A 20,000-nucleotide genomic window follows, 5' to 3' on the forward strand; every position below is an offset into this window, starting at 1 on the left:
ACACACACACACACACACACACACACATACACACACACACATACACCCACATGCATACACACATACACACACGCGTATGCACACACGCGTAAGCACACATGCACATGCACAGTCACACGCAGACGCGCACAAACACACGCATTCATACGCACACACACATGTACACACATGCACACACACAAATATACACAACTCGTGGCGCAGTTGATAGAGTTCCCGGCTGCCACTACGGAGGTCCGGGTTTGAATCCCGCCCAGGGCTGAAATATTTTCAGTATCGCTGCACTGCGGGTTGTTACTCCAACTTTCGTGGGCGGAGAGTTATGTGTGTGTGTAAGGTTACACCATTACTCACAGATCGGTCATATGCGATCTCTGAGCTCTCTTACGGTAAGGAAATAGCTGTCGATCACGAGTCCAACATGTGATTCAAAGACCACACACACACACACACACACACACACACACACACACACACACACACACACACACACACACACACACACACACACACACACACACACACACTTTGTGCGCGTTCGCAAACACATACATGAATATATGTATACAAACATACATACATACATAAATACATACGTAAATACGTACATATATCAATACCATCAATAGATAAAACTTTCTTTTCCTTTGTTCATTTTAATTTCCTTCTCCACATCTCGTCTCTTAACTTTATTCTTGTTTTTCGTAATTTATTCCTGCCTTAGTTTTTAAACAGATGGTTGTCCACTTTTCTTCATATTTTTCCTTATGCCAAACAAAATTCTTCATTTTTATTATTTTCTGTTTTCTTGTTCTTCTAATTTTTCGCCTTTCTCACTTCGCCTTTCCAATTCCGTTTTTTGTTTTGTTTTTACAACATATTTGCATATCATCGTCGGTCTAAAGTAATTCATTACCTTACAAGTTTGTCCATAATATCAGCGGCGTTTCCATTCCGTGATTTACTCATAATTTGTCAAAGGTTATTCCCGTCTCCCTCTTTTAGTCCGTTTCTCTTACCTCGACTTTGGTCTAAGATATTCCGTTTCGCTAGGTTTCGTTAAGTTTCGTTCACTTCTTCACCAATGAAAGGTTCTTTAAACTAAGTTAAACGAAATCGCTTGCAGCTAGCTAGAGGAAAATCGATATATAATATCTCGTGATTATTTTTAAATGTTTAATCGCGACGGTTTGAAATAGTCTAGTTGTCTAACTTGTGATAAAAATGAAATCGATCTAAGCTCTAAACTAAAAGAAATCGTCTTGTTTTTGTCATACGATTTTTTACAATAAACCAAAGTATTTTTAATTGTATTTTGCACCGAAGTGATGAAGACACAAAAGGGGTAAAAGAAAGATTGAAAGAATATAGTTGTCATATATTTCGTTTCACCGGCGCTTCTGTCCTTGTGGAAAATCTTGCGCCACAATCGTGTGATTGAAAGAGGGTCACGCTAGGGACGGATAGTAGAATTGATTAGAATCCTTACTCAATTTAAAATTAGTTTTCAATCATACAAGAATGCTGCATGGCTTTGGTCTGTAGGGATGTCGTTAAATTTTCTGAATTGTCGGGAACAACCACAGTTCACTATTTCTATAAAGGTTCATATTTATCTTTTGTTCATATTTCACATCCATGACCGCGGTTTGAACAGGCTGTCGTGCCGAAAGGAAGAAAAGAAAACAATGATAATAATAATAATAATAATAATAATGATATTGATAATGATTATGATAATGATAATGATAATAATGATAATGATAATGATAATGATAATGATGATAATAATGATAATAATGATAATAATGATAATAATGATAATAATAATGATAATGATGATGATGATGATGATGATGATGATGATGATGATGATGATGATGATGATGATGATGATGATGATGATGATAATGATGATGATGATGATAACATTAATAATAATAATAATAACAATAATAATAATAATAATAATAATAATAATAATAATAATAATAATAATAATAATAATAATAATAATAATAATAATAATAATAATAATAATAATAATAATAATAATAATAATAATAATAATAATAATAATAATAATAATAATAATAATAATAATAATAATAATAATAATAATAATAATAATAATAATAATAATAAAAAGAAGAACAGAGGAGACAGGAGAAATGTGTCAAAAAAAAAAAAAAAAAAAAAAACCTACAAATAGTTTTACTGACGATCAGGGAAAGGGACCCAACCGTTCTCTCCATCGCTTGATATGTTCTGTGTGAAATATCCCTCCCACTTCTCTCCTTTCTTTTATTTCCTCCTCGGCTCCCTCGCACGCATTTCTACCGATGTGTCACGTCTCCCCATTTCAGACGATCTTTTCTAGTGATGTCCTTTGATATAGATCTTGTTCCCCAACATCTGTCCTCTTTATAAAAGCCTTCTCAATCCGCCACCCCTTCTTTCTTCCATTAATCATTACTCACGCTTGAGTCATTTGTATGAAATAATTTCCAGCTCCTTCATTTCTTCAGAGAACCCCGCTTCCATATATTCTTCTAAAAGGTTACTGCTCGTATAAGCCTCTTGCCACCGACCATTAAAGACAGTGTGCTTGTTATAGGACATTACGGGTTCTTGTTGAGGTAATTTCTTCAGGTGCTGTTATAGATTTGTGTTGTTCTCCCCGTTACTTAATGTTATACCCTCCTCCCACAGCTTCTCATGATTCCTTACTGCATTATCTCCCGGTTCTTACACACCGAAGCTTTGCAAAAGGATTCAGATATGTACATTATAAAAAGGGCTCTCTGCAGTGGTATTACGGAAATGAATAAAGTAGCATGAAAGCTGTAAAAAAAAAAAGTCCATGCTTTATTCGACATACTCGTAAGGTATAGGCAAGACCGTGCAGATGATGTGTCACGAAGGTAACCAGAATATACATGCATATACGCATACAAATCCTAGAGGCAAATGGATTAGGAAAATTAGAGGATTTGAGAGAGGAAGGAAGCTTTGAGAGGACAATCTGGAGAAGTGTGCTGGCCCGACTGACAGGCTGAAAGCCTACCTGACAGCAGAAGTAAGTAAGTAAATACGCATACAAACATGCATGCATAAGGTAGCATGGAAGCCGTCAATAAAAAAAAGTCCATGTTTTATTCGATATAAGGTATAGGCACGACCGTGCAGATGCTGTGCCATGGAGGTGACCAGAATAGCCTGGCGGCAGCCAAAATAAAGAGAAAAATATCACTTGACCTAACCGCCTGACATTTGAATGCATAGCATCTATTTTGAACTTGTGTTAATTTGTTTGTACACAAAACAGAATTTTGTCCCTATGGTAGGTGGTCAGTCTTCTTGAGAAGAAGGACGATTTCTGAATAAATGTTTTAAAATGAAGAAGCAAAGTAAACATCGACAGTTCAGAAACACCCTCAAGCTCAAGCGTTTATCTTTTTTATAAAGTCGATCCTTAATTTGTACGGAACCTAGTTAAGGAGAGAGAGGATGTAAGATAATATGAAAAACTGGGAGAGAAAAGAGACCGAGAGAAAAGAAAATTGCTGATCAGAGGATTGATGGGGAGGACTTTTTTTTATTCCAAGCCTTCAGGAGCTATTAAAACCAGTTCTGGCGTGAAGTGCAAGGAAGGGATAGTAAAGATAACACAACAGAAGTTTCCGAAAAAAAAAAGAGGATGTAAAGGAGATGTGGAGGGATCTTATTTTCAAGAATCTTCAGGACGAAACAAACAGGGGAAGAAAACATTAGTCTTGGGGAAGAAAGGTATAGCAAACTTTTGTAATAACGATGGTCCTTCAAGAGGTAATGGTTTCAGACTTTTTGAAAAGCGAGGGAGGAGGAAAAATGTTTTGAAGGATAAAAAAGAAGAAGAAGAAGAAGAAGAAGAAGAAGAAGAAGAAGAAGAAGAAGAAGAAGAAGAAGAAAAAAACAACAGCCAAAAAAAAAAGATATGGCCTAAGTTTATAAAAGCAAAATAGATAGAAGAGAATGCAAGATTATTACGGGAAAGATGAACAAAATAAAATAAAATAAAATAAAATAAAGAAGAGGAGAAGGGTGTAACAGAGACGCATGATACATATCAAAAAGATGAAACTCTAAGTTGCAAATAGTTATTCATTACATAAAGTGTTTGGGTTTAATCTGTTGTAAAAAATAGTAAGCAATGAATTTCTAACTTGATAAGATCACTGTCAATAAAAGGCCTCATCTGAAGCGAGAAGCACCGACAGACTACTTATCAAGAAACAAAAATCTAAATGTTTAAAAATCGGATTATTTGAAGAAAACGTGGCCAAGTTCATGATGAAAGCCTTCACAAAAGAGAAGACACACAAAAAAGAAAATACAGAGACAACTAAGCAAACACGGGTAACTAGTTCAGCAAGAATAAGTAGGCTGAGGCTACAACGCGTATCATTATGAAAAACGACATACTAAAGGAATGATCAAAGAAGAAGCGAACGAAATAGAAAGGAGTCTGACCACACGGAAGCCAAAGAATAGGATGGAGAGGGGACAGTACGAGAAGGACTGGGAGAGGATCCGAATGGTCTGGGAAGGGATGGGTGCGGGGGTTGGGGTGGGTGTGAGGGGGGGGGGAAGGACCTTGTCGAGGGGCTATTGGAAGATGGAAAAGACGAGTTCGAACATATTCTCATCATCCTCGATGGTGCTGATCTTCTTGAGAAAGTCCCTTTGATCTACGACGACAAAGGCGTGCGACTTATCTGCTTTTGTAATAATAATGTTCTCTTTTCCCAGAAGTCTTCAGGAGGTTTATTCTGGAGAGAGTTGAAGACCCTGGGGGTAGTATTTACAAAGATTCTTAGGGTAAATGGTACTTTCCAGCTTATCTGAATGTTTTGACTCGAATCATATCTTAGTGTGCTTTCACAACGGGAAAAAATACGTTATCCACGAAATCAAATTCTAATTCATAAAAAAACTTTTGTATATATAACCCAATGTTCCCGTTTAAGTGTTTTTTGGTTGTAATTCCTCTTGCAGGTTCAGAATGGTGAGGACGATGGCGATTTTAGATTTATACATAAGAACCGTAATAAACTTTTGAGATGTAAGAGAACTCCTTGTAATGGCAAGCCATCTCTCTCAGTTAGATAGTCACTTGAGAACAGCAGGAATGATATATATGTATAAATTGTAAATGATGAAAGAAGAGTTAATCAAGAAAGTTTCATTTCTTTAAGAGTGACAGGTTTCCCTCTAGTAAATTTTCTTGATCGTACACAAAATACGACATATAAGGTACACAAGTACTACGACAAACAATTAGATCTACCTAATGAAGTGATACGAACTCTCAGTAATATAACAGGCGATTTCAAACCAGGTTAACATTTAAAAAGCATGTAAAGTTACTTAAAAAATATCCTCAAGATATTCTAAAAATTCCCTTCATATGACTATAATACCGAATATTTCTTAGGAATATCTGTGATTTAAAAAAAATAATCTGTTTAATATGCTCCTTTACACCAGTTAATTTTACATTGCACTTAACAAACGGACTCACATTCATTTGGAACAGTAATAAACAAGACGGTTGGGTGGAGCAGTGGACACTACCTCTGACTCAGAATTGGATAGCCTAGGTTCGACCCCCTGGCCAGTACAAGGCAGTTCTTCATGTAATTTTTTTTATAGTTTTCTAATAATCCTCTGCAACGTTGACCACTAGATTTGCTTTATAATTTCATATACTGATGTTATCTTGATTATGTTTTTGTGAAAAAAAAATATATATACATACAAACACACACACACACACACACACACACACACACACACACACACACACACACACACACACACACACACACACACACACACACACACACACACAATATATATATATATATATATATATATATATATATATATATATATATATAAGCATACATATATATTGTCACGATACTACCCCTAGCCAGGTGTCACGATACCTCATATGTGTGTTAAGATACCCATTCACCTGAATGACTACCTTCCAAATACCACTTTCCTCCTTCGCCATTTGTTCGAAGGAACAAGCAGTCATCCTTCTCCCCCTCCCCCACTTGGATCGCTCCGCAGCAAAGCGATAATTTGGCAGTTCGGCATAAACAACTGTCCTCGGCCAATCACTGACCAAGACGTCAGCCTGGATCTACTATATAAGCAAGGAATTTCCAAAACTCAGTCATCATCATCACCATCGTCACACACCAGACGTCAGCAGCAATTAGCAGCAGACAGTCGGTACTTGCACGAAGACAGTCATATTTGCTAGGACTACTCTCTAGAGTTGACTAGTTCTTATAATCCAACGTTACGTTGGATGGCTTTCATTTTGGCAGTTAACACTGGCACCAGCTTCTGGGTATTTCCCAGTTCTTTCTCTCCTTGACTTTTCCGTCTCTTCGTAGCTCTCTGGGATCCGCACGAGTCCTTGCTGGCTCGTGAGACTCCTCGGTCGTCCGGCCCTGCGAAATCTAGTATAAATCTGTCTTAATTTAGAGTAGTGTACTCTGCCCCCCCTGGGCACACAGCGTGTCATTCCACGCGGCTGTCGCCAGTCGCCAAGGAACTGTGTGAACCCTATCGTATTGTCCATGTTGGCTCTTCAGAGCACATTTCTTGTGTCACAGGGAGCTTGTCCCCCACCTCGACGTGCAGAATGGAGTCTTCAACTCCACCTCTGCAAGCTAAAAACACTTCCCATGACGACCCTATTATTGACCCGGATAAGGCAAGGCATGTTTTTCTCCACTGACCTAACCCGGTTAGCGGAACTCAATCCCTTTATTCTGAAGAAATGTCAGTCTTCTCATACTGATGATATCAACCTGATTAGGAAACTTAGAAGCGGAGATCTCCAAGTTACCACCATACCTTCGATGTTGTTGCCTCCCTCCCTAAGTCACTCAACTCCTGCAGAGGAGTAATCCACTACAGAAATTTGATGACCATGGACGAGTCTGACGTCCTCAAAGAAATGAAAGACTAAGGGATTCTAGATGTCAATTTCACTGGGCCGGGAAAAGAACATGCGAATGAACACGCCCCTTATTATTCTCACTTTCAACTTCACAGCCCTCCCTGACCATGTCAATGTTGGGTACATCCATGTCTCTGTACTACCATGTCCCCAGCCCTTTGCGCTGTAATAAGTGTTTCAAATATGGTCACCTTGCTAAGTTTTGTCATAGCCAAACGATCGTGTGCGGTAAGTGTGCAGGCGAACATCCTACAGATGCCTGCTCCGCAAATGTGTTTCAATGCGTCAACTAACAAGCATCCACCTCCTGAGATTGTCCCACCTTCAAAATAGAAAAAGAAATTTGTATCGAGAAAGCAACTTGTGATATCTCTACGAAGCACGGAAGCGTGTGATGGAAAGACAAGTTACCCCAACTAGTCCCTCCGGAGCAACTTCCTATACCTCTGCAGTTATGAAAACGTACTGAACCATTGAAACACAGACTTTAAGCAAGCACTCCGATAAGGACAAAGATCTTTGCCCACCTACCAAACAAACCACACATTCGCACCTTCCTTCCCCGACTATTCCACAGCTTCCACTACGTGTGCCTACACATATGGAAGAGAATGTTCCAATGGAGATTGCCGGCTCCTGCAAACGACTATTAAGTCCGATATCCAGCAAAACGTACCTCTCCCACTAAGGCCAAGAAAGGAAGAAATCGAAGTAAATAAAAAATAGATAAAACTAAAAAGATAAAAAATAAAAGAATAAATAGAAAAAATAAACAAAAGAATAAATAAATAAATAAATACTTAAATAAATAATAATAAATAAATAAATAAATTAAAGTCAATGACCTATCTCTTTTCAAGTCTATAATCAACCCCTCAGTTATATGTCTACAGGAAATAATCCTAAATCCCAGTGTTCAATTAGAGCTGAAAATTTTTACCATCTATAGGAGGGACAGGTTCGCGCCAGGAGGGGGGGGGTCGCAGTTGCTGTCAGTGACTGCCTTCCCCAAGCGGAGCTGCCAATATCCACAACCCTAGAGGCAGTTGGTATTAAAACGAAAATACAGAACAAACTTGCGTCCATCTGCTCCATATATTTACCTCCCGACCAACCATTTCCGCTACAGGAAGTAAATAAACTTATAAGACAGCTGCCCCACCATAAACTTATAGTCGGAGACTTAAACTCCCACCATCAGATGTAGGGGCTTTTTTGTTTGAATCATTTTATTACGCTCAAAGAGCGGCAAGCCTAGTACATAGGTAATTAGCTATTTACATGCGGATCGTGACTCATAGGACACGCTGTTCGACTGAGGTGGCAATTCGTACAAAATTTCAGAGGTTGGGACACAGTGGTGGAAGACACGGTATATAATCAGTGGTAATAACAGCATGTATAAAACAATCACAGTCAACAGTATATACAAAACAAAAGTATGTACAATATCACAGTCATGATATAAGAGACATCGATATAATTGAGACAGTCGTGGACAAGATCATACATGAGAATTATTACGTCGTACAGCGATAGTTTAGCACCCACCAAAGTGTGGGTGACGTAAGAGTAGTGTTTCTAAATGGTTATCGGCAAGCAAGTATTTACATACATCAATGACAGACTCTCTATGGGGGATTAAATCTGTTACTGCAGGGCATTCAAGGCAATAATGCTGAAGGTTATTTGCATTGGGCAAGTCACACAGTTTACAGGAAGAAAATTGAGGCATGTCTCTTGTCTCGCTCACCTGCCACACTGGTCTGTAGCCTAATCTAAGTCGAGCAGATACCACATTATGTCTTCTAACTAAGAGTCCACGGCGGCGATATTTGTGGGGGCGATTGGCAAAGTGATCATAGTGCTGAATGGTCACACTCGAAGGTCGTTCGATATTCCTACGGTGAACGATAGGCAAATGAGCTGCAGCACGAATTTTGCGTCTGTAGAATGAGAGGGAACCAGGTGAAGCGTCAGTTGTAGGTGAGGGCTGTTCGCAGGCTGCCTTGGCGAGTAGGTCCACTGTCTCGTTGCTAGTTATTCCTACGTGAGAAGGGATCCACAGGAAGTGAATAACAAGGGAGTGCTCAAGGGCTGTGGCTAACTGAAATAGAATGAGAGTTACTAGGTTATGGGATTCTGATTTTTGGGAGGACAAGGCACGGAGAGCAGATTGAGAGTCACAGATAATTAGGCCATTACTACCAATACGTAGCAGTAGATTGACAGCATCCAGGAGTCCGTGGAGCTCGCAGGAAGTTGAGCTAAGGAAACCTGGTAGTCGGCGTCCAATCCAGCCTCCATGGGGTGGAACCATACTAGGCGAGTAGATGGCACAGCCCGTGTTTCCGTCCGGTTGCAGTGACCCGTCTGTGTATATTGTGTGAACAGCTGGGAGGGAAGAGGTCACTTTGGCGATGGTTTCTAGAGCTAGTTGCTTCTGTAGTAGGGGCAGGTCACTCTTGCATGTTGGTGTATAGGTGACGGCGGGGAGCGGAACCTTCCAGGGGGGCGGATTGTGAACAATTTCTTGTCTAGGAATATGAAATCCTATACTCTGTAGGTTTGTGCAAATGGTTCTAATAAGGGCGCAACCACCAGGTTGGAGTCGGGGTCGAGGTGCGGTGGGGTTGAGAGACGTTGTGATGACATTCGAGTAGTGGGGGCTAATATGTGGGGTGTGTAAGCATTTAACAGTGAAATATGTTACGTTAGCGTGTATTCGTTCCGTCAGAGGGGATAGATGTAGTTCCTGTAGCATGTTGGCAACCCGAGTAGAGATTGGGCAACCTAGTATGAGCCGCATAGCTTTATTTTGAAATTTATCGAGGGGGTTCAATGCTGATTTAGGTAGTTGACATAAGGCAGGAGAGAGATAATCGATGACTGAACGGATAAATGCTACGTATATATTTCTTGCCACTGCTATGGAGATCCCAGCAGCGTTGTTGGTAAGCCACTGAAGAGGTGTTAGGCGTTGTTGTAGTCGAGTCAATACGTCATCAACAAGTGGATGAATACGCTGCCGTACGGGGGTGGGGGGGGTGACGCGGACGGGCGCTCCCAGGTAGATATACTGCGTGCAGAGTGGTATAACGCTGGTACCTACTAGGAAAGCAGGGAGTGTTCGTGGCTTACTTTGTGAGAAGATCCTGCACTTTTCGGGGGATATGATGAGACCACATGAAGATGAGTGTTCATAAAACGAGTGGAGAAAGAGCTGAAGATCTTCAGAGGAGGTCGAAAGAATGCATATATCGTCTGCATAACATGTAACTTGGGTACCTGGGACATCAGGGAGTAGAGAGAGAAGGCGATGCATGAGGACATTGAATAAAAATGGACTGAGGACACCTCCCTGTGGGGTGCCAAGGTCAAATCTCCTGGTAGCACTAATAGCCCCTTTATAGAGTACACGAGACGATCTGTTGCTCAGGTATCCTTGCACCCATCTCAAGAGATTCCCTTTGATATTAAAATCTACAAGCTGATCGAGGATGATATCCTTGTTTGCAATGTCAAACGCACTTTTGAGATCTAGAAAGGCCACAATACTGGTAGGGGAGAGGCGGGTGTATAATTCATAGAGACAGTGATGTGTGCTGCGGTGGGGCAGAAAACCATAGAGCCTAGTGGAGAGTTTGTCGTGGAGGCGGAACATGAGGCGGTTGAGAAGAATACGCTCCAGCACTTTGCTAAAGCAGGACGTGAGGGAAATGGGTCGGAATTTGTCGGAACCGGGTTTAGGAATTGGAACAATGAGACTGGTCGTCCAGGCTTGTGGAACATATCCATATCGTAGGCAGAGATTATAGAGACGGAGGAGGGGGTCATTTGGTACTTTTAGGAGAAGGCGGAGGACTGAGTACGTGATACCATCATCACCCGGAGCTGTCGACCTACTGCTGGCAAGAGCACGGCATAATTCGGATTTTGTTATGGGTATATTGTCCTCCTCATCTGGTTCTAGCATAGCTGCGGACAGACGAAGAGTGCGATGTAACGAATGAGTGGAGAGGGACTCTCTAATATGCGTTGGGAGATTACGAACACTGGATTGTTCAGACCAATCCTCTATGAGGGCCTGTGCGTAATGAGATGGGCTATGATGAAGATCAATGGGTGTCTTCTTTCGGATCACCTTCTTAATAAGTCTCCACATGGTTCCCACGCTCGTCTGTTGGTTGATGCCATTAGTGAATTGGTTCCAGGCGTCAGTGTGTGCACACTGTTGTATGGTTACCAAGGCGGAACTTGATTCTTGGTATTGCCGTAGAGTGTCGGGGTTAGGAGATCTCTGATATGCAAGGCCGTCTGCTTCTGCCTGTCTTTCTGCTGTTAGTATACGGTCGTTGAGCATCCAAGGCTGTACTCTCGTCTGGCGTTTGATATTTGGCCTACGTACATAACGATCGAAAAAGTTGTGTGTGCAGGTGACAAGAGAGTTGTATAACTTTTCAGGAGATTCAACATTAAACTTGGGGAGGTGTGCAGATACGAAGGAGACGTAGTTGGGAGAATACTTTGGGGGGATACTGATTCGCGTGCGTTGGTAAGCTGGAGTAGGCATCACTGGGACTGAATACTGAAGGCAGAGAGCGAGGTGATCTGAGAAGAGGACAGGCACCGAAAAGCACTTGACGTTGGTAGGCACGAGTCCACATGTAAGTATGTGATCGAGGGTACCCCCCCGAGCGTGCGTTGCACCACCAGTGTTCCAGCGAGTTAGATGGTTGTGATGTATAAAGTCGACTAGCCGGGTTCCGCTACGATTTACAGTGTCCGATTGGTCACCTAGGGTAGGGTGTCTAGCATTAAAATCGCCCATGTATATCATACCACGAGTTGTGGGAGTAGGAAGGGCTGCAGTATTCAGCTTACCAGGGGCAGAATAAACGTTACAGAGGCGAATTGTACCACTTCCTAGTGCAACCTCAATAAGTTGGTAAGTCGTGTCATTGTCTTCGGAAGTGCCGAGTGGTCGATGCTGGACGGTGGAGTGTACATAAGTAAGGAGCCCATTTCGAATGTGGTGAACATATGGAATATAACCACTAAGGGATGGGGCTGCCCCCCCACCAGTGGGACGTCCAACAAAAGCTTCTTGGATAAAGATGACGTTCGGTTGATGATGGTTGACGTAGGCCCTGAGTGCAGCAACCTTCGCGGGTGTGGTTATACCACAGGCATTCCAAGAGAGGATGTGTAGCTGTGCGTTGTTATTGAACGTTATTTCTGTTCTTTCGGAGGCCAGGTGAGACGAAAGTAGAGGATCGGGCACTACCTCCTGTTGGTCCTCGGGAGGGGGCGTCCACTGTGATGGCAATCATTTTCTCAAGGCGAGTAGCGAGTGAGTCAAATTTAACAGTAAGTGCAGAGGTTGACGCGATGTTAGCCTGCTGGGCATCCACGAGCGATTTGAGTGTTGCATCGTTAACCGATAGTCGTGTAGACAAGGAGTCAAAGGCGGCCATAAGGGAATCAAAGCGAGCTTCGATGCTATCAAATCGAGTTTCAATAATTGCAACACGATTTGTAAGGGAGACACACTGAGACTTGAGAGATTCTACGGCCTCTTGGAGCGTAATGATCTGCCGGTGGATGGCGGCGATATTGGCGGTGGGGGTGGAGTTTGGGTACTCGGAGCCAAGCGTACTCGTTTGGTACATCCATGCCACACATTAACTCCGGGCATTTGGCATCGCGGGCATTTCCACTGCGATTTGTCTAGTGTAGGTGGTTTTGGTGAGTCTGTCGATGATGCCGAGGTAGAGGTAGGTACTGTGGTTGCTGTAGGACTACGATGAGGGCAGGAACGCGAGTCATGTTCAGCTGAACACCATGCACACTTTTCATGGGCATTGCAATACCGAGAGATATGACCAATACCCCAACATTTGAAGCACCATGGTTTTTCGTCAGGCATTTTGCGGAGTTCACATGGTGGTAGGCAAGGAAGGAAGGAAAAGTTAATGTGGGATGGGGGCGGGTTAGGTAGGCTCCATGTAATTACAAGTCTGTTGATGATTAACATATTCTGCAGGAAACGGCGTACAGTATATACCCCTGTTAGCTCCTTAGCTAAAGTTGGTTCAATATCTACAGGATATCGTGTGATGAGATATGTGGGGAACTTGTGCGGTCTATCTACAGAATCTTGTATATCAAGAGATAACGACAAAATCGCCCCATCCTTGACCTTATCTATGATGTCCTGTCGGCGTCTCGATATGTAGACATAACTTGATGTGACAGCTGACATTTTGACCTCGGCTAGTTCTCGATTAAGACCAAACATTCTTACGACTTCAGAAAGCCATCGCAGTTTCTCATTAATTCTTGGGTTCCCTCTGAATTGTAGTTTGACATACTCGGAACGGGGGGCAAAGGCAAGAGAAGTAGATGAAGGTGGGGGTGGGGGAGGTGCATTCTGCGTAGCAGGTCGTGATGGAATGGGTATGGTAGCATCTTGTAGAGGCAGAGCCTTGTCACTCTTGGTGGCCTTGGCAGCGGGAGATGTCTCTTCGCTATTGGCATCGGAATCGCTATCTATAGGGCGCTTTGCGGAAGCGTTGGTGAAGTCCATAGGCTGGGGAGATGGATTGACAGGTGTCATTTGTCGGTGATCGTGATAATCGAGACGAGGCCAGTTTTTCAGTGACAGGTCGTCATCCTCACTTAATGCAAGATCCATCTCAACATTTGCAAGGGAGCCGGGACCTGTGTATTCCATTTTACGAGGCAAGTTTGCAGTATTTGTGACTTGAGCAATTTTACCAGGTGAGTGATGTGGCCATGATGTGGGTACCTGTGTCAAACACCTCGCACTGCGCATGCGCAGATGTGAGGAATTCGATCAGGGAGGCCCTCCCCGAGTATAAATCACTATTTCGGCTAAGTTCCACAATAATCAAGTTCACTGATAACACTGTACGATGCACTGGGTTTTAACACGGCCTCCGGCCAACTCCGAATAATAGGAACACCGTATATCTTGCGAAAAACGGGGGTCAGTAGCAGAGCTTATCCAAGCAACCGCCACCTACCGTGTCCAACCGTGAAGTCAGATGTAGGGGAGTGGTAGAACATGTGCTTGAGGGGAACAGATGGAGGCAGTTCTGAATGTCAACAACCTGGTCCTCCTAAACACTGGCGATCCCACTCGTGTAGACAATGCTAGGGTCACTTTTTCATGTGTCGATTTATACATATCATCTGCGCTGTCTGACGACATAGAATGGAGTACGCATGACGACACCATGCTCAGCGATCATTTCCCAGTCATCCTAAAAATAGGGGGTGATCACGTTACGGCTGCTCCAGTCTATGGAAACAACCCACCCCCTCCCTGTCCCAAATTCATCATGAGGAAAGCCAACTGGGAAATGTACCGGCCTACTACCAACGTCAACACCACAGGTCACAATACGGATGACAAAGTAGTTAATTTAACATTATCCATTTTGAGTTTAGTGCATAAGCACATACCAAAGACCTCGGCATTTCACAAGTATAGAGTACCTTGGTGGACATTAGACTGCAGAAAAGAGCTTTGCAAGCGGAATAGGGCTTATCAAACTTTTAAAAAGAACCAAATTTTACCCAACTTAATTACTTTTAAAAAGGCGCAAGCAGAGGCCCGTAAAATCATAAAACAGTCGAAAATTAACATGCACACCCCGCTAACGCAGATTTGGTCAGCCGTCTGATGAATTGACGGCAAACATGCACCTACCATAAAAACTTTGACGATAGGAACCACATTTATAGATACGCCCACCGACATCACAAACATAATAGCAGATACATTTACACTTGGAGCATTACGCTGCACAAGAATCGAGAGGCTGGAAGTTGAAGCCAATGTTCCCCCCTCCACTACAGGCGCGAACTTCTTACACGCCGCCAAAGTGCTCCGTATCCCACGACATCCCTGCAAGCGGGCGGCGTCCTAATACGAGGACTTTACCAACTCTAGCCTTAATTCCTATTCCATTAGGATCCGATCCTTGTGCGAGCTGTATTCAGTGCCACTGTGGTCTATTGAAAAATTGAAGACGTTCCACATACCACCGTGGGAAAAGGTCACCCTGAACGTCAACATTAACGAAGACCTACACAAGAAATCGTGCTCGGTAGAAGAACTACGACAGAAGACCGTACAAGTCATCAACGGGTACACTGGCCACAGGGCACTGTATACCGATGGTTCCAATTGTGGCCGTAAGACAGGGACAGGGTTATATAGCTCCACAACCCGGATGATGTTCCGATTGCCAGACCATACGAGCATTTATATTGCCGAACTCTTTGGAATATACAAAGCAACAGAAAAGGCTCAATCTGACGCACATAGTAACTTTGTTATTTTCTCAGATTTTTTGAGTGCATTACAGTCAATTAAGTCAGGTAACCAAATGGGGAATTTTCTCCTGGGCAAAATCATTAGCGCACTTTCGACGACCAACAAGTCCATTACTCTCTCTTGGGTTCCCAGCCACATTGGGATTTCCGGGAACGAGAAAGCGGACAAGCTGGCCAAATCTGCGTTAGAAAATGACTCTATTATAGATATACCTATTGACACAGGCACTTTCAATTCAATCTTAAGAAAACAATTACACGCTCACTGGCAACACCAGTGGGACAATCTCCACATCACACATAAACAAAAAGAGCACATAACAGACTGGTCAACATCATACAGAAGCAATAGACGGGAGAAAATTGCCATAGCAAGGCTGAGGATGAATTTCACCTACATCACCCACCTAGATACTTATATCACCGGCGTATTTCCTCCCCAGTGCAACACCTGCAACACTACACTATCTATAAGACACATACTCATACACTGCATGAAATATAACACACAGCGCCAGGCGCTTATACATCACTGCAGACTCAAGAACATTCAGTTAAACGTGACAAATCTTTTGGCCAATGACTGTATCCTTATTGACAAAGTAGTGTTTTATTTGCGCACAACAGGACTATTGTGGAAATTGTAATGGCAAATTAAACAGGATCGCAGGTTCACATCAGGCTTAATGACCCCCTTATGGGTCGATAGCCTTAAGATAAAAAAAAAAAAAAAAACAGTAGACACACTTCTAGCTAGCTGCCAGCTCCGCTTCCTCTGGCTGTAAGATTTATCGCTTAGACGACTCGGCGTGCCAGGTTTCAGTCTTGCCCGTTTTTATACTTTCTACATATCTTTGTATGTATTATGTGTTAGGATTAATATTATTGATATCATTTTATTAAGTTTGTCTGTTTGATTATATTCTATATTGAAATATCAAATGGTTAACACTGTCCTGTGTCTTTCGGCATACCAATAGTCTGATGCGTTTTCATGATCCCATTCTAACTTTGTTGTGGCTTGGGCACTCGGTATGCCCTTTCAGTTAAGAAGTATCTTTCCAGCTTGAGTCATGACAAGATAATATATATATATATATATATATATATATATATATATATATATATATATGTATGTGTACATGTTTAAATATGTATATATATGTATATATGCACACATATATATATGTGTGTATATGAATATATATGTATATATATACATACATACATACATATATATATATATGTATATATATATATATATATGTATATATATATATATATATATATATATATATATATATATATATATATACAAAGAGCGGATAGTTGATGAAATTAAATGGAAGTAAGTATCCAGAACACTTATGTCTACGCCTCACCTTCAGTATGGAGAGAAACATAACTTACCTTTCAATGCGGTGACGTACATCATCAATTTTGTTGAGACTAAGAACGGGATTTTTTTCTCTCTGATAGAGGTGGAGGGGTTGATCTGGTTGAAGAAGGCATGGATAGAGAGAACTTCTCTCTAGGCCAGGTTTTGCTTCCTCACCTAAATAAAACTCTCTTGTTCTAACCAAAACTAAGTTCACAAGATACGTTACCGCGTTGAAGGGGTTAATAGAAATCCCTTTTTCAGGACACAGACGTGATTGGTTCCCAACAAAAGTCGATCGAAGTCTCAGTGGGTTGAGTGAGTCTCGACAGCAATACAAAGGTGTAATAAGAGGTTAAGTACTTTGGCCGGGCAAACCCTCTCACACTCCCTCTCACACCTCCTCTACCTCTCATTCTTATTCCTATCTCCCCCACCCCCAGCGTCCACCTCTCCCCCTCCCTCTCTCTCTCTCTCTCTCTCTCTCTCTCTCTCTCTCTCTCTCTCTATCTCTCTTTCCTTCTCTCTCTCTCTTTCCTTCTCTTTCTCTTTCTCTCTTTCTCTCTCTCTCTCTCTCTCTCTATTTCCCTTCTTTATATCCGAAAGCTATTAACCTTTCCACTACCGAAGTCGAATTAAGACTTTCATCTCGGCTGCCGCTAGGTAATTTCATTCATCTGAGGGACGCCTCAAACAGTCAAAAGGTTAACATTCACGATCAGCTGCTCCTTTAACCTCGTTAGTGAGGTGACGCAACCCTCTTGCTACGAAACCTCTTCCTCTTCTTGTTATTTTTGCCAAAAATACTCAGGTGGTGTGATGAACTCTTGAACACTGTCAAGTGCCTTTCAGATTCCTTCGCCGGACGATTTCATTTAACTCCAGGACGGACTCGGGACCCTGCTTTGCTTGAACTGTATCCCATTGTTGGATGGAATTGTCTAGCATTCGCTGGTACAAAATCCATAAATGTCTCGTCGTTAGTCGAGACAGCTTGAATGTTTATTAGAATTTATTCTCAGGAGACTAAGCTCTCCTTATCAATACTAGGATAACGTATACTTGGTATGTCTCTGTATTCAATAAGATCATACTTCGTCGGCGGTTATACGTTCTTTGACTCTTGGGTACAATGCCTTGTCGAAGAGGTTTATGGTAGGTTGTACAAAGGAGGGATAATAGAATTCAAAAGCGATTAACATTCTTCTTTCGATGTATTTTTTTTTTTCAATCAACCACAAAAGAATGCTTCGTGTCTCTGGTCCTTAGGGGTGTCGCTAAAATATTTACTGTATAAAATTTAAGGAGTGATTTAATTATACGAGGTTCTAGCAAATGAGAACACTATGTCTTGTAATGACTTTTTTACACATTTGAGTGATTTTTCACAGCACATGTTTATATAAATGGGAATATCTAGATTTATACAGTCTATTTTTACTAGTGTCATTTATGTTACTCATTCTATTCTGGCACTGTTTTACAAGAGATATACTGTCTCAGAGTTGTTAATGTTTCTGTAAATCTAGTATTCTTAAAGTATCATCCACGCTACCTCTTGCCTCTTTCTTTTCCTCTTATTACTTTTGTCTTTGATTTTTTTTTGTCGTATTGTTCTTGATGTTGAGGTGGATGCTAAGTACATCACTTAATTATGTTAATTTGATTTGTAGCATGATGTGAATAGAAACGAGAAGGTTGATAAACCTATGGGTAATCACTTAAAGAAGCTTGAGACAATTTGTCACAGAAAATTGCAATTTCTCCTATTGAGAAACAAGTTTCTGAGGATACCCTAAGAAGAATACATAGGTAATTACTTATATAAGCCTGAGAAAATTCTTATCACAGGGAATTACAATATCTTCTACTGAGAAACGAGCTTCTGAGAAGTTAACATAACTAATATAATGGTTTTACCGATAGGGTTTCCTTCACCTCCCCTTCCCCCTCCCCCCTCCCCCTCCCCCCCTAAAAAAAAAAGAAAAAGATGACAATGCAATCCTATGTATGGTAATTCTTTCTGATTTCTGTCATTCCTTTGAAGGGGAAGGGGTAATAACATAGACTTAATGTGATAAGATAAGCAGTTATGCTACAGTTAAAAAAATACTGTATCCAAGACTATCCACAAACAAGTACAAAACTGTTCAGAAACATTTGGAAACATGCTTTAATAGACAGTATAATTAGCTATGTACACAACCTTACAATTAAAAGAAAAAGTCTTTACTTCCTAAATTTTATATAGTCTTCATTCGTCTTTCTTGAAATATTAACAATATATCAATACGTAATGATGCTGTTTGAATAGAACAAGCCTTGGCGATTCTTCGAGCATTACAATGGATATATTGGAAAAACTGTATAAAAACCCTTTTGGGTAGACATATTCCCAAAGCTAGTCCGCACTCCCTACCCCCAACCCCTACCCCCAACCCCTACCCTCACCCCCTTCTATTTTGTTTTATTTTTTAATTTCTCCTAATCCGCCTTCATTTTAGACAGAAAAGTCGAATAGGTTTTAACTATGTCCCACGTAGCTGCAAGTTCATATGAATGGGAACCTTAAAAGTAGAATGAATAGATGAATAAGTAGAGAAATAAAGAGAATAATTACAAAATAGAGAACAAATAAAAGCAGATATATAGAAAAAATCAATAAGTATTAGGCAAATGAATCAGTAAATAGGTAAGTAGTTGGGTAAATGTGTAGGTAGGTAAGTAGGTAAGAAGACAAATAGGTAGGTAAGCGTGGAAGTAGGTTAAGAGGTAATATGATTAGGTAAAGAGGTAAAGAGGTGAATAGGTAATTAGGTAAGTAAATTAAGTAGGTAGGTAAGTAGTTGATTAGGTAAATGGTAACATATATACCGGTAATTAAGTAAAGAGTATATACAGAAAACAGAGACAAACAAATTGATGAAATAGAATAGATAAACAAATAGTTAACCACATGAACAGATAAATAAAAAAATGTAAGTACAAAAAGATGAGGTGGTGAACATAGACAGGTATACCGACAGACAAATTGAAAACGGAGACTGATATATAAGATAAACATATATGAAAAATTAAGAAGATGAAAATATGAAAAACGTAGACAGGAATTTAGTCTTACACTTACATACATTTGGTCTGCATAATCTTCTATACTTTTGTGAAAAGTCCTTCACAATATCTACCGTTCAGTCTGGCAACAGTGGAATTGTTTACTAGTGTGATGTG

Source organism: Oratosquilla oratoria, chromosome 5 (genome assembly GCF_046742065.1).
Source record: "Oratosquilla oratoria isolate Oo_2021 chromosome 5, ASM4674206v1, whole genome shotgun sequence".
In the NCBI taxonomy this organism is placed as follows: domain Eukaryota; kingdom Metazoa; phylum Arthropoda; class Malacostraca; order Stomatopoda; family Squillidae; genus Oratosquilla; species Oratosquilla oratoria.